This window comes from Leptonychotes weddellii, chromosome 10, assembly GCF_054177405.1.
Source record: "Leptonychotes weddellii isolate Sample4059 chromosome 10, ASM5417740v2, whole genome shotgun sequence".
Taxonomy (NCBI): Eukaryota; Metazoa; Chordata; class Mammalia; order Carnivora; family Phocidae; genus Leptonychotes; species Leptonychotes weddellii.
Genome location: NC_138378.1, coordinates 69,034,476 through 69,052,416, shown reverse-complemented (window position 1 = coordinate 69,052,416; position 17,941 = coordinate 69,034,476). Strand labels below are relative to the sequence as shown.

General features: G+C 40.8%; 1 long non-coding RNA gene across 2 annotated transcripts in view; it reads left to right on the top strand.

Moving 5' to 3' along the window:
* LOC115940902 (uncharacterized) overlaps positions 1 to 17,617 on the top strand; it is a 118,429-nt gene extending 100,812 nt beyond the window's left edge. For both annotated transcript variants that reach the window (XR_014148902.1, XR_014148904.1), the window contains one exon: positions 16,742 to 17,617. This is a non-coding gene — a long non-coding RNA (uncharacterized LOC115940902). The remainder of the gene's footprint in view (positions 1 to 16,741) is intronic.
* Positions 17,618 to 17,941: the final 324 nt, after the last annotated feature.

The following is a 17,941-nucleotide window of genomic DNA, read 5'->3' as shown; positions in this document are numbered from 1 at the left end:
TGGCTGAGGCCCTGTCAGGTGACAACGTGGGCTTCAATGTGAAAAATGTGTCAGTGAAGGGCATCAGGTGGGGCTATGTGGCGGGAGACAGCAAGAATGACCTGCCCTTAGGCGTGGAGAGCTTCATCTTCCAGGTGATCATTCTCAGCCACCCTGGCAGCATTGCAGCTGGCTACTCATCAGTTCTGGACTGCCACACAGCCCATATCGCCTGCAAGCTTGCAGACATCAGGGAGAAGATTGGCGTTCAGGCAAGAAGCTGGAAGACAATCCCAAAGCCCCGAAGTCTGGGGATTCAGCCATCATTCAGATGATTCCACGAAAGCTCATGTGTGTGGAAAGCTTCTCAGAGTACCTGCCCCTTGGTTGCTTCACTGTGTGTGACATGAGGCAGACAGTGGCTGTTGGGGTCCTCAAGGCTGTGGAGAAAACAGTAGCAACTGGTGGCAAAGTCACCAAGTCTGCCATGAAAGCGGCCAGGAAGTGAGTGGTAACAGCTACGTCAGGCCTTTCCAGGCCAGGGGCAACCCAGGAGGAGCCATAGCTGGAAAAGAACGGCTCAAGGAGAAGCCTTGGACTTCCTCTTCTTTGCCTGAACGATCTTAAACCTGTCCCTGCTAATGCAGTTTTCTTTTTGCTGATGAGTTTGAGGCATGGGAATAAAGCACCGGTAGTCTTTGGGGTTTGGAAGGAAGGCTTTTCTTTTAATTATAAAGATGTTTATTTTTTATTTTTATTTTTTTAAAGATTTTATTTATTTATTTCACAGAGAGAGACAGCAAGAGAGGGAACACAAGCAGGGGGAGTGGGAGAGGGAGAAGCAGGCTTCCCGCCAAGCAAGGAGCCCGATGTGGGGCTCGATCCCAGGACCCTGGGATCATGACCTGAGCCAAAGGCAGATGCTTAGCAACTGAGCCACCCAGGCACCCCTAATTATAAAGACTTTTAAAAAATGTTTTATTTATTTTAAGTAATCTCTATACCCGACATAGGGCTTGAACTCACAACCCTGAGATCAAGAGTCACGTGCTCTTCCAACCGAATCAGCCAGGCGCCCCATAATTATAAAGTCTTTTAAAAAAATATTATACTCTATAATCTGTGACCACTATTCTGCCTGTAGTATCCCACACCTCCTTAACTGAATAACATACTCATTTTTCTATGTTTTAATCATTTAACAAATATTGATTGAGTGCCTACTGTAAGCCAGATAGATATTGGGGATTCAAGGGTGATCAAGATAGCAAAATGAGGTTTTTTCCTTAATGGCACCTATATTTAGGTTGAGGGAGACAGACAGTAAACAAGTAAATAAATAGATGAGGTAATTTATTTTTATTTATTATTATTATTTTTTAAGTAATCTTTACACCCAATGTGAGGCTCCAACTCACAGCTCCGAGATCAAGAGTTGCATGCTCTACCGATTGAGCCAGCCAGATGCCCCAAATAAGGTAGGAAGAAAATAAGCAGGGGTAATGAACAACTAACGTCACTTTAGGTGGAGTGGTCAGAGAATGCTTCTCTGAGACCTAGAACCTACGAAGGAGCCAGTCATGCAAAGAGTCTGGAGCAAAAGCTGCAGGCAGAGGAAACAGCAAATACAGAAGCCCAAAGGTTTGGAAAGAGTTTGGAAGAAGTCAGAATGGAGCTGGGGAGGTAGGCAAAAGCCAGATCAAGCAGGACCTTATGGGCTTCTCCACTGAGGTGATTTTTCCCAAGGGAGTGACATGATCAGATATATATTTTTAAAGTATCAGAGCTTAATTTGGCTGATGTGAGGAATGGATGGGAGGTAGGTTGGGGTTAATCAGGAAGGTGGAAACCAGTCATAAGACTGCAACCATCCATAAGAAGAGTGTGCTTCTCTTGTGCCATCAGCAAAATGTATGTTTTGAGTGTCTTTTAGACAGTGGTCACAGATTGGCTTTGATTAATTCAAATGCATTGTTGGCTACTACTAGTTAGCTAGTCGGTACCCTTCTCTTAACACCTTTGGTTCTGTGTCTCACCAGCTGGACAAATCACCATCTTGAACCTGTGAAAATGCAATAAACATATTGATTCAACGCTACAAATGTTTTGAGCACCTGGTATGTGTGAGGCACTGTGTTAAGATTTGGATATTCAAGGGGAGCCTGGGTGGCTCAGTCTTAAGCGGCTGCCTTCGGCTTGGGATCAAGCCCCATGTCGGGCTCCCTGCTCAGTGGGGAGTCTGCTTCTTCCTCTCCTGCTGCCCCTCCCTCTCGTGCTCTCTTCTCTCACTCTCACTCTCTCAAATAAAATCTTTAAAAAAAAAAAAGATTTGGATATTCAAAAATAAATGACACTTGGTTACAGCTCTCCAGGAAACTACTACAGTCTGAGAACAAGAAGGCAGCCTACCAGAGACAAGTAAATCAAAAATAAGCTGGGACTTTGCTTTTCTTGTGGGAGTAGAATAAACCCTCAGAGCCCTGGGAGCAGAATGATTCTATAGATCTCTAGATGGGCTGGGGAGAGAAGAATCAGAAAGACTCAGCTTACATCAGAAACGAAAAGACAATTTGTATCCTCAACTTCATTTCATCTATGCAGCTTTCCCTGGAGTGGAGCCCCTGCACCTGATGTGCTGGTGTGATTTTCTTTTTACTTCCTGATATCTGGAATGATAGAATCCAGTGAAAAAGAGAAATCCTCTAGGGGTGCCTGGGTAGCTCAGCCAACTGAGCACCCAGCTTTTGGTTTCGGCTCAGGTCATGATCTCAAGGTTGTGAGATCGAGCCCCACATCGGGCTCCACCCTCAGTAGGGAGTCTACTTGAGAGTCTCTCCCTCTGCCCCTCCCCCCACTTGTGCTCTCACTCTCTCCCTCTCTAAAATAAATAAAAAACCTTTTTAAAAAAAAGAGAGGTCCTCTGGCTTCAAGGAAGTTTAGAGCCAGCTCATTCATAAAAAGTGATTTCTCCAAACAAAATATTTTCCACAATGCAATATCACATGTCCTTCCCTTGTCAAATAAAAACTTCCGTGAGTCATGACATTAAAAAAAATACCTTAAATAAAAAACATGTGGAAAAATTCCTTTTGAAGAGGGACCCCTCCCCAACACGACAGCAAGCTAGAAACTGAGGTCTGCCACCCCCTTTTGTTCTTAGCAAAATCCAGGTGGTTGTAAGAATCAGATGTGTGGTGGTTTTAAAATCTGTCTGCAAATTCTTTAACACCCTTCAAAATATGGAGTTGAAATTTTCTTCCCGGGGTGCCTGGGTGGCTCAGTTGGTTAAGCAACTGCCTTCGGCTCAGGTCATGATCCTGGAGTCCCGGGATCAAGTCCCGCATCAGGCTCCCTGCTCAGTGGGGAGTCTGCTTCTCCCTCTACACCTGCCCCCTCTCCTGCTCTCTCTCAAATAAATAAATAAATAAATCTTAAAAAAAATTTTTTTTCTTCCCTTGACTGTGAGTGGGCTAAGCAACTAACAAGTTAAATATAACAGAAGTGATAAGTGTCTTTGAGATTAGGACATAAAAGACATTATGCTTTGGATCACTTGCTCTGGGGAAAGTCAGTTGCCTTCTTGTGATGACACTCAATCAGCTGATGGAGAGGCCATATAGTGAGGAGCTGAGACCTCCTGCCAACAGCCCTGTGAGGGAGCCATCTTGGAAGTGGATCTTCCATTCACAGTCAAGCCTTCAGATGTCTACAGTCCCTGCTGATATCCTGACAGAAACCTCCTGAGAGACACTAAACCAGAACCAACCTGCTAAAGCACTCCAGAGTTCCTTGCCCACAGAAAATGTGATAATAAGTGTTTGTTGTCTAAACTATTGTGTTTGGGCCCCTGGGTGGTTCAGTCAGTTAAGCATCTGCCTTCGGCTCAGGTCATGATCCCAGGGTCCTGGGATTGAGCCCCACATCAGGCTCCCTGCTCCTCAGGGAGCCTGCTTCTCCCTCTCCCTCTGGCACTTCCCCTGCTTGTCCGTGCTCTCTCTCACTCTCTGTCAAATAAATAAATAAATCTTTTTAAAAAATAAAATAATGTAAACCATTGTGTTTTAAGGTGATTTTTTATACAGTGTTAGAAAACTAATACAAGATGATAATGATAAAGCGTTTAAACATACACTGTAAATATTCAGTAAATGTTAGTCATTGTTGTTGCTGCTATGTTCTCCTTTGTATCCTTAGCACCTAACACCTGCTACCTGGTAGGAGTTCAGTATACAGCATGTGAGTGGATGAGTAAATGAATGGACACACAAAGTAAAATGAAGTGTTGAGGCAATCATCCATGGCAGTTGTTTCTGAAGTTATTTGAGAAAGGACATTTCAAAAAAAAATATGACCCCATATATCAATCAGGGTTGAATCAAGAAAACAGAAACTACTTTGGGTATTCATTTTTTTAAGTTTTTATTTAAATTCTAGTTAGTTAACATATAGTGTAATATTGGTTTCAGGTGTAGAATTTAGTGATTCATCACTTACATATAACACCCACACATCACAAGTGCCCTCCTTAATATCCATCGCTCATTTAGCCCATCACTCATTTAGCCCATCCCCCACCAACCTCCCCTCCAGCAACCCTCAGTTTGTTCCATATAGTTAAGAGTCTGTTATGGTTTGCCTCCCTCTCCTTTTTTTTCCTCCCTTCTTCTATGTTTATCTGTTTTGTTTCTTAAATTCCACATATGAGTGAGATCATATGGTAATTGTCTTTCTCTGACTGACTTATTTTGCTTAACATAATACACTCTAGCTCCATCCACATCATTGCAAATGACAAGATTTCATTCTTTTTGATGACTGAGTGATATTCCATTGTATATTTATACCACATCTTCATCCATTCATTAGTCAGTGGACGTTTGGGCTCTTTCCATAGTTTGGCTGTTGTTGATAATGCTGCTATAAACATCGGGGTGCATGTGCCCCTTCAAATCCCTATTTTTGTACCCTTTGGATGAATACCTAGTAGTGCAATTGCTGGGTCACGGGGTAGCTCTGTTTTCAAATTTTTGAGGAACCTCTATACTGTTTTCCAGAGTGGCTGCACCAGCTTGCATTCCCACCAACAATGTAAGAGGGTTCCTCATTCTCCACATCCTCTCCAACATCTGTTGTTTCCTGAGTTGTTAATGTTAGCCATTCTTTTTTTTTTTTTAAAGATTTTATTTATTTGACAGAGAGGAGACGACAGCGAGAGAGGGAACACAAGCAGGGGGAGTGGGAAAGGGAGAAGCAGGCCTCCCGCCGAGCAGGGAGCCCGATGCGGGGCTCGATCCCAGGACCCTGGGATCATGACCTGAGTCGAAGGCAGACACTTAACGACTGAGCCACCCAGGCGCCCCAATGTTAGCCATTCTGACAGGTGTGAGGTGGTATCTCATTGTGGTTTTGATATGTATTTCCCTGATGATGAGTGATATTGAGCATTTTTTCATGTGTCTGTTGGCCATTTGGATGTCTTCTTTGGAGAAATGTCTGTTCATGTCTTCTGCCCATTCCTTGATTGGATTATTTGTCCTTTGGATTTTAAGTTGATAAGTTGTTTATAGATTTTGGATACTAGCCCTTTATCTGTTAAGACATTTGCAAATATCTTCTCCCATCCTGTGAGTTGTCTTTTGGTTTTGTCGACAGTGTCCTTTGCTGTGCAGAAGCTTTTTATCTTGACGAAGTCCCACTAGTTCATTTTTGCCCTTGTTTCCCATATGTGGAATTTAAGAAACAAAACAGAGGATCATAGGGGAAGAGAGGAAAAAATAAAACAAGACAAAACCAGAGAGGGAGAGACAAACCATAAGAGACTCTTAATCATAGGAAACAAATTGAGGGTTGCTGGAGGGGAGGGGGATGGGGGAATGGGGTAACTGGGTGATGGACATTAAGGAACGCACATGATGTAATGAGCACTGGGTATTATATAAGACTGATGAGGGGCGCCTGGGTGGCTCATTCGGTTAAGCAACTACTTTCAGCTCAGGTCATGATCCCAGGGTCCTGGGATCGAGCCCCGCATCGGGCTCCCTGCTCGGCGGGAAGCCTGCTTCTCCCTCTCCCACTTGTGTTCCCTCTCTCACTCTCTGTCAATTAAATAAATAAATAAAATCATAAAAAAAAAAAAAGACTGATGAATCATTGATCTCTACCTCTGAAATTAATAACACATATGTTAATTAATTGAATTTAAATAAAAAATTTAAAAAAGAAACAAAATAAATACTAGATCAAAAAAAATAATAAATAAATAGATATACGACTGAAAATGATAAAGCAAATGTGGAAAATGACCAACACACACCAAAAAAGAAAAAGATAAAAAGCATTATTTTATTTTATAGGTTTAAATGTAAAGTATTTATACTTTTTGTACAATTAGTAAGAACACGTATTAAGGGATGCCTGGGTGGCTCAGTTGGTTAAGCGGCTACTTTTGACTCAGGTCATGGTCTCATGGGTCCTGGGATCAAGCGCCACATCAGGCTCCCTGCTCAGCGGAAAGTCTGCTTCTCCCTCTGCCTCTCCCCACCACCCCCACACCCATCCCCGCTCATTCTTTCTCTCTCTCTCTCAAATAAATAAAATCTTAAAAAAAAAGAAAAGAAAACCACTAATCTAGATGATCAATCAAAACACTTTTACCCTAAACTTTTTTTTTTGGTTTAGTGATAGGATACTTGATAAAATTCAAATAGATGCTTGATTAGAATAATAATATTAATAACAATTATTATTAGGATATAATATTTCTATTTCCTGATTTATATAATAGTGCTATGCTTGTATAAGAGAAAAATCTTATATATTAGAATGTACACATTATTTAGGGGTAAAGGGGCATCATCATATATGTATCATGTGTCAAACTGTTCAGGAACAAAAAGTATATATAAATGAAGTATAAATACATTTTAGTTTAAACATTTATTTAAGTGTAAATATATTTTATTTTATAAAAATATTTTTAGGGGCGCCTGGGTGGCTCAGTCGGTTGAGCGGCTGCCTTCGGCTCGGGTTGTGATCCCTGGGTCCTGGGATCAAGCCCCGTGTCCAGCTCCCTGCTCAGTGGAGAGCCTGCTTCTCCCTCTCTCTCTGCCTGCCTCTCTGTCTACTTGTGCTTTCTTTCTCTGTGTCAAATAAATAAATAAAATCTTTAAAATATATATATATTTTTTTATACTAAAATAGTTATGTTTGGGGAATCTGGGTAAAGGGAATTCTTGTTCTATTCTTGCAATGTTAAAATATAAGTTAAAAATAAAACATTTTTGGGGCGCCTGGGTGGCTCAGTCGGTTAAGCGTCTGCCTTCGGCTCAGGTCATGATCCCAGGGTCCTGGGATCGAGCCCCGCATTGGGCTCCCTGCTCGGTGGGAAGCCTGCTTCTCTCTCTCCTGCTCCCCCTGCTTGTGTTCCCTCTCTCGCTGTGTCTCTCTCTGTCAAATAAATAAATAAAATCTTTAAAAATATATAAATAAATAAATAAATAAATAAAACATTTTTGCTTAACTTACATGTGATGGAACTGGGAGAGGGCTTGGGAGGGACTGATTAATAAATCATTTAAGGAAAATAAGAGAAGAGGGGTGCCTGGGTTACTCAGTCTGTTAAGCATCTGCCTTTGCTCAGGTCATGATCCCAGGGTCCTGGGATGGAGTCTTCATCGGGCTCCCTGCTCAGCGGGGAGTCTGCTTCTCCCTCTCCCTTTGCTGTTCTCCCTGCTTGTGCTCTCTCTCTCTCTCAAATAAATAAATCTTGAAAAAAAAAAAAAAGAGAAGAAAGACAAACTTTTGGACAAATCTGAAAGAGGGCCAGCGTGGTGTCTTTCGATCTCTAGCAAGCTGCACGCAGTGTCTGCAACTTGCAGCAGTTGGCCAGGGACATTCCGGCAGCTGATGACATCTTCAGCTCTCCACCCACAAACCTCTGGAAGGTGAAGATGGAAAGGAATAGCCTGGCAGGATTTATAGAGCATTCCAATACTCTTAGCTCCCTTCCCTAGTGACAAGTCTCAAAATGAAAGACACCAGACTGAGAGAAGAATTTTGAGAAATCTAAGACATTTGTAAATATAAGAAGATGAAGGAAATATGATTCACTTGGCAAGTAGAGGGGAAAAATAAACCTTAAATGATCTAGTAAATGTGTAAAAATGTGGGATGAAGCTTAAAACTCCAAAGAGACCATCAGCATATTGTAAATTAAATTTCCTGAAAGATTGTCTGGGATTAAACTGGTACCCTGTGTACGTGAACTTCATATAGAGGCAAAGAGCTTTGTCTGCTATAAATTGAAAACATTAATGTAGAAGTTTTCTCTAAAATCAAGACATAATATCTGAAAGCAAGGCTCAAAAATTGTATCAACCACTATTTACCAATCTTTCAGAAAATGATGGGCACCCAAGGAAAAATGTACAAAAAAACAAACAGGCAATTTACAAGAAGAAATGCAAAATGCCAAAAAAGATCGTTTTTTTTAAACCTGCCTAATAATAAAAAGAAATACAAATTTATGCAATGACAAAATACCATTTTTATTAATCAAATTGGCAAATTGCTTTTATCTAAGTAAAAGATCCCCTACATGGGGATCAAACTCACAACCCCAAGATCAAGAGTTACCTGCTCTACTGACTGAGCCAGCCAGGCAACCCCTGGCAAATTGCTTTTTAAAAAATTTTAATACCCAGTGTTAGTAAAGGTGGGACAAAGGAATGTACATACTTATTATACATATCAAGAAAGAGCATAAATTGGTGCTTTCTAGAGTGTAATTTTCCCAAGTAGTGTTTTTTCCCTAAACAGATAGAGCTGGAGATGCTCCTTAGGAAGCACAGGAAGGGCTGATTGGGAAGCTGAGACCCTCAGTCCAGAAGACCAAGTCAATAAAGAGATGTAGAGGATGGAGGGTTTGGACAATTTGGGAAATTTTGAGAATTTAGGAATTGGGAGAATCAGGAAATACAGTGAGCACAGGAATCCTAGGATGCTCCCTGATTTAGGGAAAAGGAAACTCAGGCTTTAACTTTTAAAATTGATACCAGTGATGAAAGTACTCCTGGTCATTCTTAGTACACACCTTGAGTTCAATTGGCCAGCCAGATCTTCTCCTCTAAACCTAGGATACTATTCACATACCTAACCAAAAGATCATCCATAAGAAAAAATCTGGGCTTTTTTTTTAAGGTTCATTTGAATACAATTAGACCTCAAGTAGTACCAATTTATGGGGACTTCTAAAGGACAGAAAGAAACAACACAATTCATTTGGGGTCAACAAACTTCTCTGGACAACTCATTCTCTGCCTGGAACTCTGAGACACCCCAGCCCCTCCAATTCCAGACCCTGTCCAGAGGTCGTCCTTTCCCAGAGTACTCTGAGGTAGGATGCTGAGGGGCAGGGCCCGTTCTCAACATCCTCAGAACTGTAGCCTAGCACAAACCTCTACTCCGAAAGATAAATTTAAATTCCAAGTTTGACAGAAAAATCTCCATTCATACTGAACTGTAATCAGAAACCTAAGGCATTTCTACATCTTGGAAGAGATATTCCGGATTTCCCAAAGAAATGCTTGAAGAAATCAATTCCTTAAAACTGAAATTGTTACCCTCAATCCGCGAAATTTAATTTCATGCTTCCAAATGGATATGATGCTTTGTTTGCAGGGCACACATAGCTCTAATTATATGGAAACTGTGCAAGAGGGAACCACATGGCAATCATCATGCAGTTGGAGAGTAATTATCGGTTCCCTTCTGTTGTCTAAACCACAGCCACAAATAAAATATTAAAATTGTAAATAATATAGTGATTAATCCTGTTAACTCTTTGGACAGTGTTTTTACCAGGTGTATAGGCCTTGGGAGAGGGAAATGTTTAATCATAAAAATGTCAAGCCTCAATTTTCCCAAACAAAAGAACTTTAAAACAGAAGGAAAAATCCTAAGATCTACATAGCATCTAGCTAAAAAAAAAAAAAAAAAAAAAAACTGAACTGCCTGTTTTTTGCCTTAAGGAAACTGTAAAGTATTGAGATATCCAGCTTTGTGGACAATGGAGCCAGCATGTTAGTCAACCCTGTTAGTTTTGCTAATTCATTCAAAATAAAAAGGATCCCAACCTGGAAAATGGGATCCGTCAAAGCTGATTTGACAGTTGAGGTGCTTACTGTGAAAGCCTGCCTAAGGAGCTTTCTCCCTCAACTGCTTTCGCATTTCTCCCCGCTCCCCAGATAATTGTTATTTAACAAATATTTGTATGAAGAACCTACTAAAATGTCAGGTAAGGAGATTTCTAGAGAATTTCTTTGATCGCTCCAATTGCCTGGTGCAGTGCTAAGCACAGAATCAAACACAGTCCCAAAATGGGTCACAACAGGAAATTCTAAGATCGCTGCCGTAAGTTTCGTGCCAGCTGTCTCAGCCACTGATTATATTAAGCAGTCAGTTTTCACTGAGTGTCTACCCTGGCCAAGCACTGTCGATCGACTGAGCCAATCAAGTTGGCATTAGCCTTTTGGAATGTGAAGCTAGGAGGAGTTAGACTTTTCTGTCAAAGTCTGCCTCAGATTTTGTGTCCTAGGCAGGCAGCATACATTAACAGGGCACCAAACTTGGCAGAGAGACGTGCATGCCGGAGTCGAGAGACTAAAAAACGTAGTTCCGATGCTGTAAGAGTTTATAGTCAAGCTAGGGATTAAGAATTTTGGTGCTGCTGTCAATTATATTACAATAAAACATTTATTTTTTTAAGAGATTTATTTTATTTATTTTTTAAAAGATTTTATTTATTTATTTGAGAGAGAGAATGAGAGACAGAGAGCATGAGAGGGAGGAGGGTCAGAGGGAGAAGCAGACTCCCTGCCGAGCAGGGAGCCCGATGCGGGACTCGATCCCGGGACTCCAGGATCATGACCTGAGCCGAAGGCAGTCGCTTAACCAACTGAGCCACCCAGGCGCCCCTACAATAAAACATTTAAAGAAAGAAGAATTTTGGTGCTCGGAAGGACATTAGAGATAACAAGATCAGCGAATAGATTTTCAAGTCCCATACTCTTGGGGTGGTCAGTCACTATGCATACCCACCTCCACCCCCTGCCAGTCACAGAGGGTCTGCTTATATGTTTGCTGCCATTTTACATATGTTATTCCATGTTATTACATAGGTAAAGCCCATATTAATTTCAAAAGGGACAAAAAGGTATAGAGGAAAATGTGTCCCCACCACTTCTGGTCCCCAGCCATCCAATTCCCCACCTCAGAAGCAACCCATGATATAACTTTCTTGCATGTAATCGTAGAGATGGTTTGTGCATCTATGAACGTGTACATGTGAAGGAAGATATGGGGGTAGAGATATACAAAATAGTATATTATGACTACTATTCTGCTCCTTGATTTTTCACTTAATTTAGAGATTATAATCTTGGAGATCCCATGTCAGAATTTATAGGCCTCCTTATTTTTTAAATTTAATTTTCTAATGAGAAATTAGTTACATGGTCCAAAATTAATTTAAAAATAAAAGTTTCTCTCTCGCCCATGTCTCCAGTCACCAAGAACTAACTAACCTTTATTATTTGTTCTTATATAACTTTCTAGAATTTATTTATGCTTATAAGCCAATGAACTTCTTTTATTTCCCATCTTTTTACACAAAAAGCAGAATACTATACATACTCTTCTGCACTTTCCTTTTGTCATTTAACAATATATCTTTGCAGAACTCTACATTTCAGGTTGTGGACAGACCCTTCCTTCTTTTGTAACAACAGTTCAATAGTATTCTATTGCACATTGTACCATAATTGACTTGCTCTTACAAGTAATGCTGTCAGTTAAGTAATCTTGTACTTGTGCAATTTCCTACATGTGCTAGCATTTGTAGGCTAAATTCCCAGAAGGCAAATTGATGGGTCAATGGACATTTGCATTTGTAATTTTGATTTTAATTTCCATTTCTCTTAAGAATGAGTGCATATTTTCATTTGTGCAAGCATGATTTGTATTGCCTTTTCTGTGAGCTACATTTTTATATCCTTTGCCCTTTTATAGCTTTTGTCTAACACCAGGTCTTTTGGTCTTTTGATGATGGATTTGTGGGAGTTTTTTTCTATTTTTTTATTTTTTTAAAGATTTTATTTATTTGACAGAGACACAGCAAGAGAGGGAACACAAGCCTTTCTTGTTTTTGTTTGTTGGTTGGTTGGTTTTTTTTAGATTTTATTTATTTATTTCACAGAGAGATAGCGAGAGCAGGAACACAAACAGGGGGAGTGGGAGAGGGAGAAGCAGGCTTCCCACCGAGCAGGGAGCCCGATGCGGGGCTCGATCCCAGGACCCTGGGATCATGACCTGAGCCGAAGGCAGACTTCTAACAACTGAGCCACCCAGACGCCCCTGTGGGAGTTTTTACATATCAAAGAAATTAACCTTCATGCAATGCATCACACACCTTTTTCCCAGTTTGTTGTTGGTCATTGACTCTGTTTTTTACTTTTTATCATGTAGCATATTTACTTTTAAGTAGGCTCCATGTCCAACATGGGGCTTGAACTCATGACCCTGTGATCAAGAGTCGCATGCTCTACAGACCATGCAGCATATTTTTATTTTCACATTATCACATGTATTAACTTTTTCAGAGATTCTGGGTTTATGTCTTCATTAGAAAGGCCTTTCCGGGGGTGCCTGGGTGGCTCAGTCGTTAAGCGTCTGCCTTCGGCTCAGGTCATGATCCTGGGGTCCTGGGATCGAGCCCCACATCAGCTCCCTGCTCGGCGGGAAGCCTTCTTCTCCCTCTCCCACTCCCTCTGCTTGTGTTCCTGCTATTGCTATCTCTCTGTGAAATAAATAAATAAAATCTGTAAAAAAAACAAAAAACAAACAAAAACAAGAAAGGCCTTTCCCCCCAGGAGGCTATACCAGAATATCTCACATAGTTTGCTCCAGTACTTCCATGGTTTTATTTTTTTATATTTAAATCTTCAATCCAACTGGAACTTACTCTGATATTAAAAAAGTTAAATTGGGGGACACATGGCTGCTTCAGTCAGTAGAGCAAGCAACTCTTGATCTTGGGTCATGAGTTCAAGCCTCATGTTGGGCGTAGAGTTTAATCTAAAAATAAAAAACAGATTCTAAAAGGTTAAATTGGGATCCATTTTACTTTTTTCTAGATATCTACCCAGTGGTCCTAAAATCATTGTTGAACAATCCATATTTTCCCCAATTTACAAATGTTACTTTAGCATATATTAAATTTCTCTATGTATTTGAGCCTATTCCTCTACTTGCTGTTTTTATCCTTTGATCTATATGTCTGTACGGGCACTAGTGCCACAGATTGAATTACTGAAGCCTAATAATATGGTTTAACATCTAGTAAGACAGTCTCCCCTCAATATCCTTCCTGTTCAGAATTTTCCTGGCTATTCTTGCTTGTTTATTTTTCCATATGAACTTTAGAATCAGCTTGTCAAGTTCCCAGAAAAATAATCCTTTTGGTATTTTTATTGGGATTGTGGTAAATATTTTTTAGATTAATTTAGTGAGAATTGATATCTTTATGATGTTGAGTCTTCATTCCAAGAACATGGCAGTCCTATCTGTAAAACCTTTTTTTTTTTTTTAAGACTTTATTTATTCATGAGAGACAGAGATAGAGAGAGAGGCAGAAGCAGAGGGAGAAGCAGGCTCACCGCGGAGCAGGGAGCTGGATGTGGGACTTGATTCCAGGACCCCGGGATCACGACTGGAGCCAAAGGAAGACGCATAACCAACTGAGACACCCAGGCACCCTCTGTAAAGCCTTTTGATTCTCTCAGAATTGTTTTAAACTTTTATTCAAATAGATCCTATACATTTTTTGTTTAAGATTTTATTTATTTGAGAGAGAGAGACAGAGATAGTGAGAGAGCATGGGGAGGAGAGGGAGAAGCAGGCTCCCCTCTGAGCAGGGAGCCCCATCGGGAGCTCGATCCCGGGACTCTGGGATCATGACCTGAGCTGAAGGTAGATGCTTAACCAGCTGAGCCCCACGCCCCAGTCCTGTACATTTCTTGTTCAGTTTATTCCTAAGAATTTTGTCTTTCTTTCTTTCCTGTGGTACAATTATAAATAATGTATTTTCTCCTTAAATATTGAATATTTAAGACATCTGTACATCTGGGTCAATATTCTCTGATTTCATATGTCATATTATATCTCTGAAGCAACGTGACATCAATGCCAAAGCACTCCAGGGTACCTCAAATTATGAAACATAAAGTAAATAAGTTTTCATTGATTTTATTTTTTTTAATCCCCACATGGTTAGGACCTGGCTTTAAAACTCAGGTTTAACAACAACAAAACCCTCTCTAGTGAAAAAGAAAAAAAAAAGTAAAATCAATGAAAACTTCCTTTTTAAAAAATAAGTTTTCACTACCACACCTCCAGGCATCCCTGGAAACAGGGTCTTCTTCAAATGTAAACTGGATAATCTGAGTTCCATGCTTAAAATCTTCAGTGGCTTCTTATTGCACTGGGAATAAAATCAGTACCTAAGCAGACCTGGAAAGCCCCATGAAGATCTGGCCCCTTCCTACCTTCTCTTCAATCTCATCTACCTTGCTCTTGCCTCAGCTTTTTGCACATGCCTTCCCACTGCCTGGAACATTCTTTTCCAGACACTCCTTTTCATTCATGGCTCAGTTTATTTATTTTTTTAATTAATTTATTTATTTTAGAGAGAGAGAGAGTGTGTGTGTGAGCATGAGTGGGAGGGGCAGAGGGAGAGAGAGAATCTAAAACAGACTCCATGCTGAGTGCAGTGCTTGACGAGGGGCTTGTTCTCAGGACCCTGAGATCACGACCTGAGCTGAAACCAAGAGTCGGATGCTTAACTGACTGCACCACCCAGGTGCCCCTCATGGCTCAGTTTAAATGTCACTTACTCTGGAGGCTTTCTCTGACCACATCTAAGGAGATTATCCTCTTTTATTTATTTATTTATTTATTTATTTATTTAAAGATTTATTTATTTATTTGACAGAGAGAGACACAACGAGAGAGGGAACACAAGCAGAGGGAGTGGGAGAAGGAGAAGCAGGCTCCCGCTGAGCAGGGAGCCCGATGCGGGGCTTGATCCCAGGACCCTGGGATCATGACCTGAGCTGAAGGCAGATGCTTAATGACTCAGCCACCCAGGTGCCCCAGATTATCCTCTTTTAATACTATATGGCAACCCTTTGTTTCCTTCATCACAGGTATCACAATTCTTAATTACCTTAATTTTATGTGTTAGTCTTTCAATTTATTCCTTGTATCTCCCTAGACTGTGAGCCTTGCATGGGCAGGGTCTTTTGTGTCTTGCTCACCACTTGTACTCTCAGCAACAAACACCTGGCCGTTAGTACATAATAGGGGTTCAAAAATAATTGTTAAAAGAGTAAATGCATAGATTCTCAAAAAGCTCATCCATTTCCATTCTCTTTATTTATTTACTCAAACTCTTCTTCCCCCACTTCTCCTTTGCTGCCAAAATCCTACTCATCCTCCAACGTCCAGCTCAAAGGCCAGCTTCTCCAGGACCCTTCCCCTGATGACTTGTTTACTATACATTCCTGTTCCCACCTTCATGCCACCTTCTTTCCACCCAACTTCTTCTAGTCCCCATGACAACTATTTTAACCCTTCACTACTGATACAAGCTCCCAACCCTATCGTCCCATGGGAAGGACCTCCCACCTCACTTCGAAAATAGAGGCCTTAGGGCAAGGTCCTCCAAGTGTGGTGGTTTTTTTCAATGTAATCATTTTCAAGTTTCTTCAATCATAAAGACAAGCAAGCAAATATATAAGCAAATCCTCTCCTTCAATTCGTTTCCCCCTTGTGTGAGTTATTTACTGCTGTGTAACAAGCTACCCCAAAATTCCATACTTAACAACAATCATTATTTTGTGCACAGTGCTACAGTTTGGACAAAAATCAGCAGGGAAAAGTCATCTCTGCACCATGTGTTATCAGTTAGGCTGGCTCAACTGGGGGACTAGAAGGTCCACTTCATGTTGGCATATTAATACTGGCTGTCAGCTGGGGCTATGAGTGAGGCCCTGATTATTCTCCACATGGACCTCTCCTCAGGCTACTTAGACTTCTGACAAACATTGTGGCTTCATTCAAGAGTGAGTGTGTGTGGGACACCTGGGTGGCTCAGTCAGTTAAGCATCTGCCTTTGGCTCAGGTCCTGATCTCTGGGTCCTGGGATCGAGTTCCTTGTCAGGCTCCCTGCTCACTGGGGAGTCTGCTTCTCCCTCTGCCCCTCCCCCCGCTTGTGAGCACACTCTCTCTGTCAAATAAATAAATCTAAAAAAAACCAATGAGTGTGTGAGGGGCACCTGGGTTGCTCAGTTAAGCATCCAGCTCTTGGTTTCAGCTCAGGTCATGATCTCCAGGGTGATGGGATCGAGCCCCACGTCAGGTTCCACACTCAGAGTGGAGTCTGCTTCAAGATTCTCGCCCTCTGCCCCTCCCCCCACTCTCTCTCTCTCACATAAATAAATAAATCTTAAAAAAAGAAAAAAAGTGAGTGTGTGAGACAGAAAGTAGAAGGTACCAGTTTCTTGAGGTCTGAGTCCACATCACTTCCACCATGTTCTGATAGTTAAAATTCAGGGGATGGGGATCTACCTTTTGATGAGAGAATTGTCAAAAAATCTAGTTCATGTTTTAAAACCATAAAACAGGTTCTCTCCCCTCCCTTTTGCAGCCAATCTGAGGTGGAGCACTCATGAATGGCATTAGTCTTCATATAAGAAGAGACCAGAGAGCTAGCTAGATCTCATCCCACCAAGTGAGGCTACAACAAGGAGTTAGTAGTCTGCAACCTGGAAGAGGACTCTCACTAGAATCTGACTGTGCTGGCACCCTGATCCTGGACTTCCAGCCTCCAGAACTGTGAGAAATAAATTTCTGTTGTTTATAAGCCAACCAGTCCATAGTACTTTGTTATAGCAGCCCAAAATGACTAAGACAGATGTCAAGGATCTAGCCCAGGGTTACACAGCTGGTAAGTAGCAACAGCAAGAATCAACCCAGGCAATCTGGCTTTGGAGTCCATATGCTTAACTACCCTACACTGCCTTTCAAAATACCTTGACCATTTAATAACTAAATAGTATTCCTATGAGTTAATAGACAACAATTAGGGTAATCAGTCTCCTATCATTTTACACATACGAAAATTAGCTCTCAGAGTTGTTAAATAACTTGTACGTGCAGACTGATTGGTGAAGGGCCCAACTCATAATAATAGCTAATGGCCATTATTTATTAAGTGCCTGCTATATGCCTGGCCCTTATTCTGGGCCCTTTGAATCCTTACCCCTCTATGAGATTAGTGTTAGATATGAGGAAACAAAACCCCAAGGAATTAAGTAATGCTCAAGAGCACACAGCTGGCAAGCATCAGATCCAGGATTAAATTCCAGAACCTGTGCCCTTTCTTCTCTGCTACAGCATCTCCCAGTTAATCACAGGCACTCTGTTTTTTCAGTACCATCTACATGAAGAGCCCTCTCTCATACAATGCTGGTGAAAGTATGAATAGATGCAATCATCACAGAGGGCAGTTTGGCAATATTTGTCAAAATGACATATGTTTATTCACAGCAGTGTAAATATACTTAATGCTACAGAGGTGTACACTTAAAAATAGTTAAGATGGTAAATTTTAAATGTATATTTTACCCCAATAAAAAAAAAACAGTAAAAAAAAAAAATGACTTATGTACATACCATTTAGCCCAACAATGTAACTAGAAATTTATCCTATTGGTATTCACATATGTGGAAAATGATGTGTCTTCAAGAATGTTAATTAACAATATATATTAACAAAAGATTAGACACAAGTGTCCATCGGATGGAGACTAGTAAAATAAATTATGGTCCACTATACAATGGAATA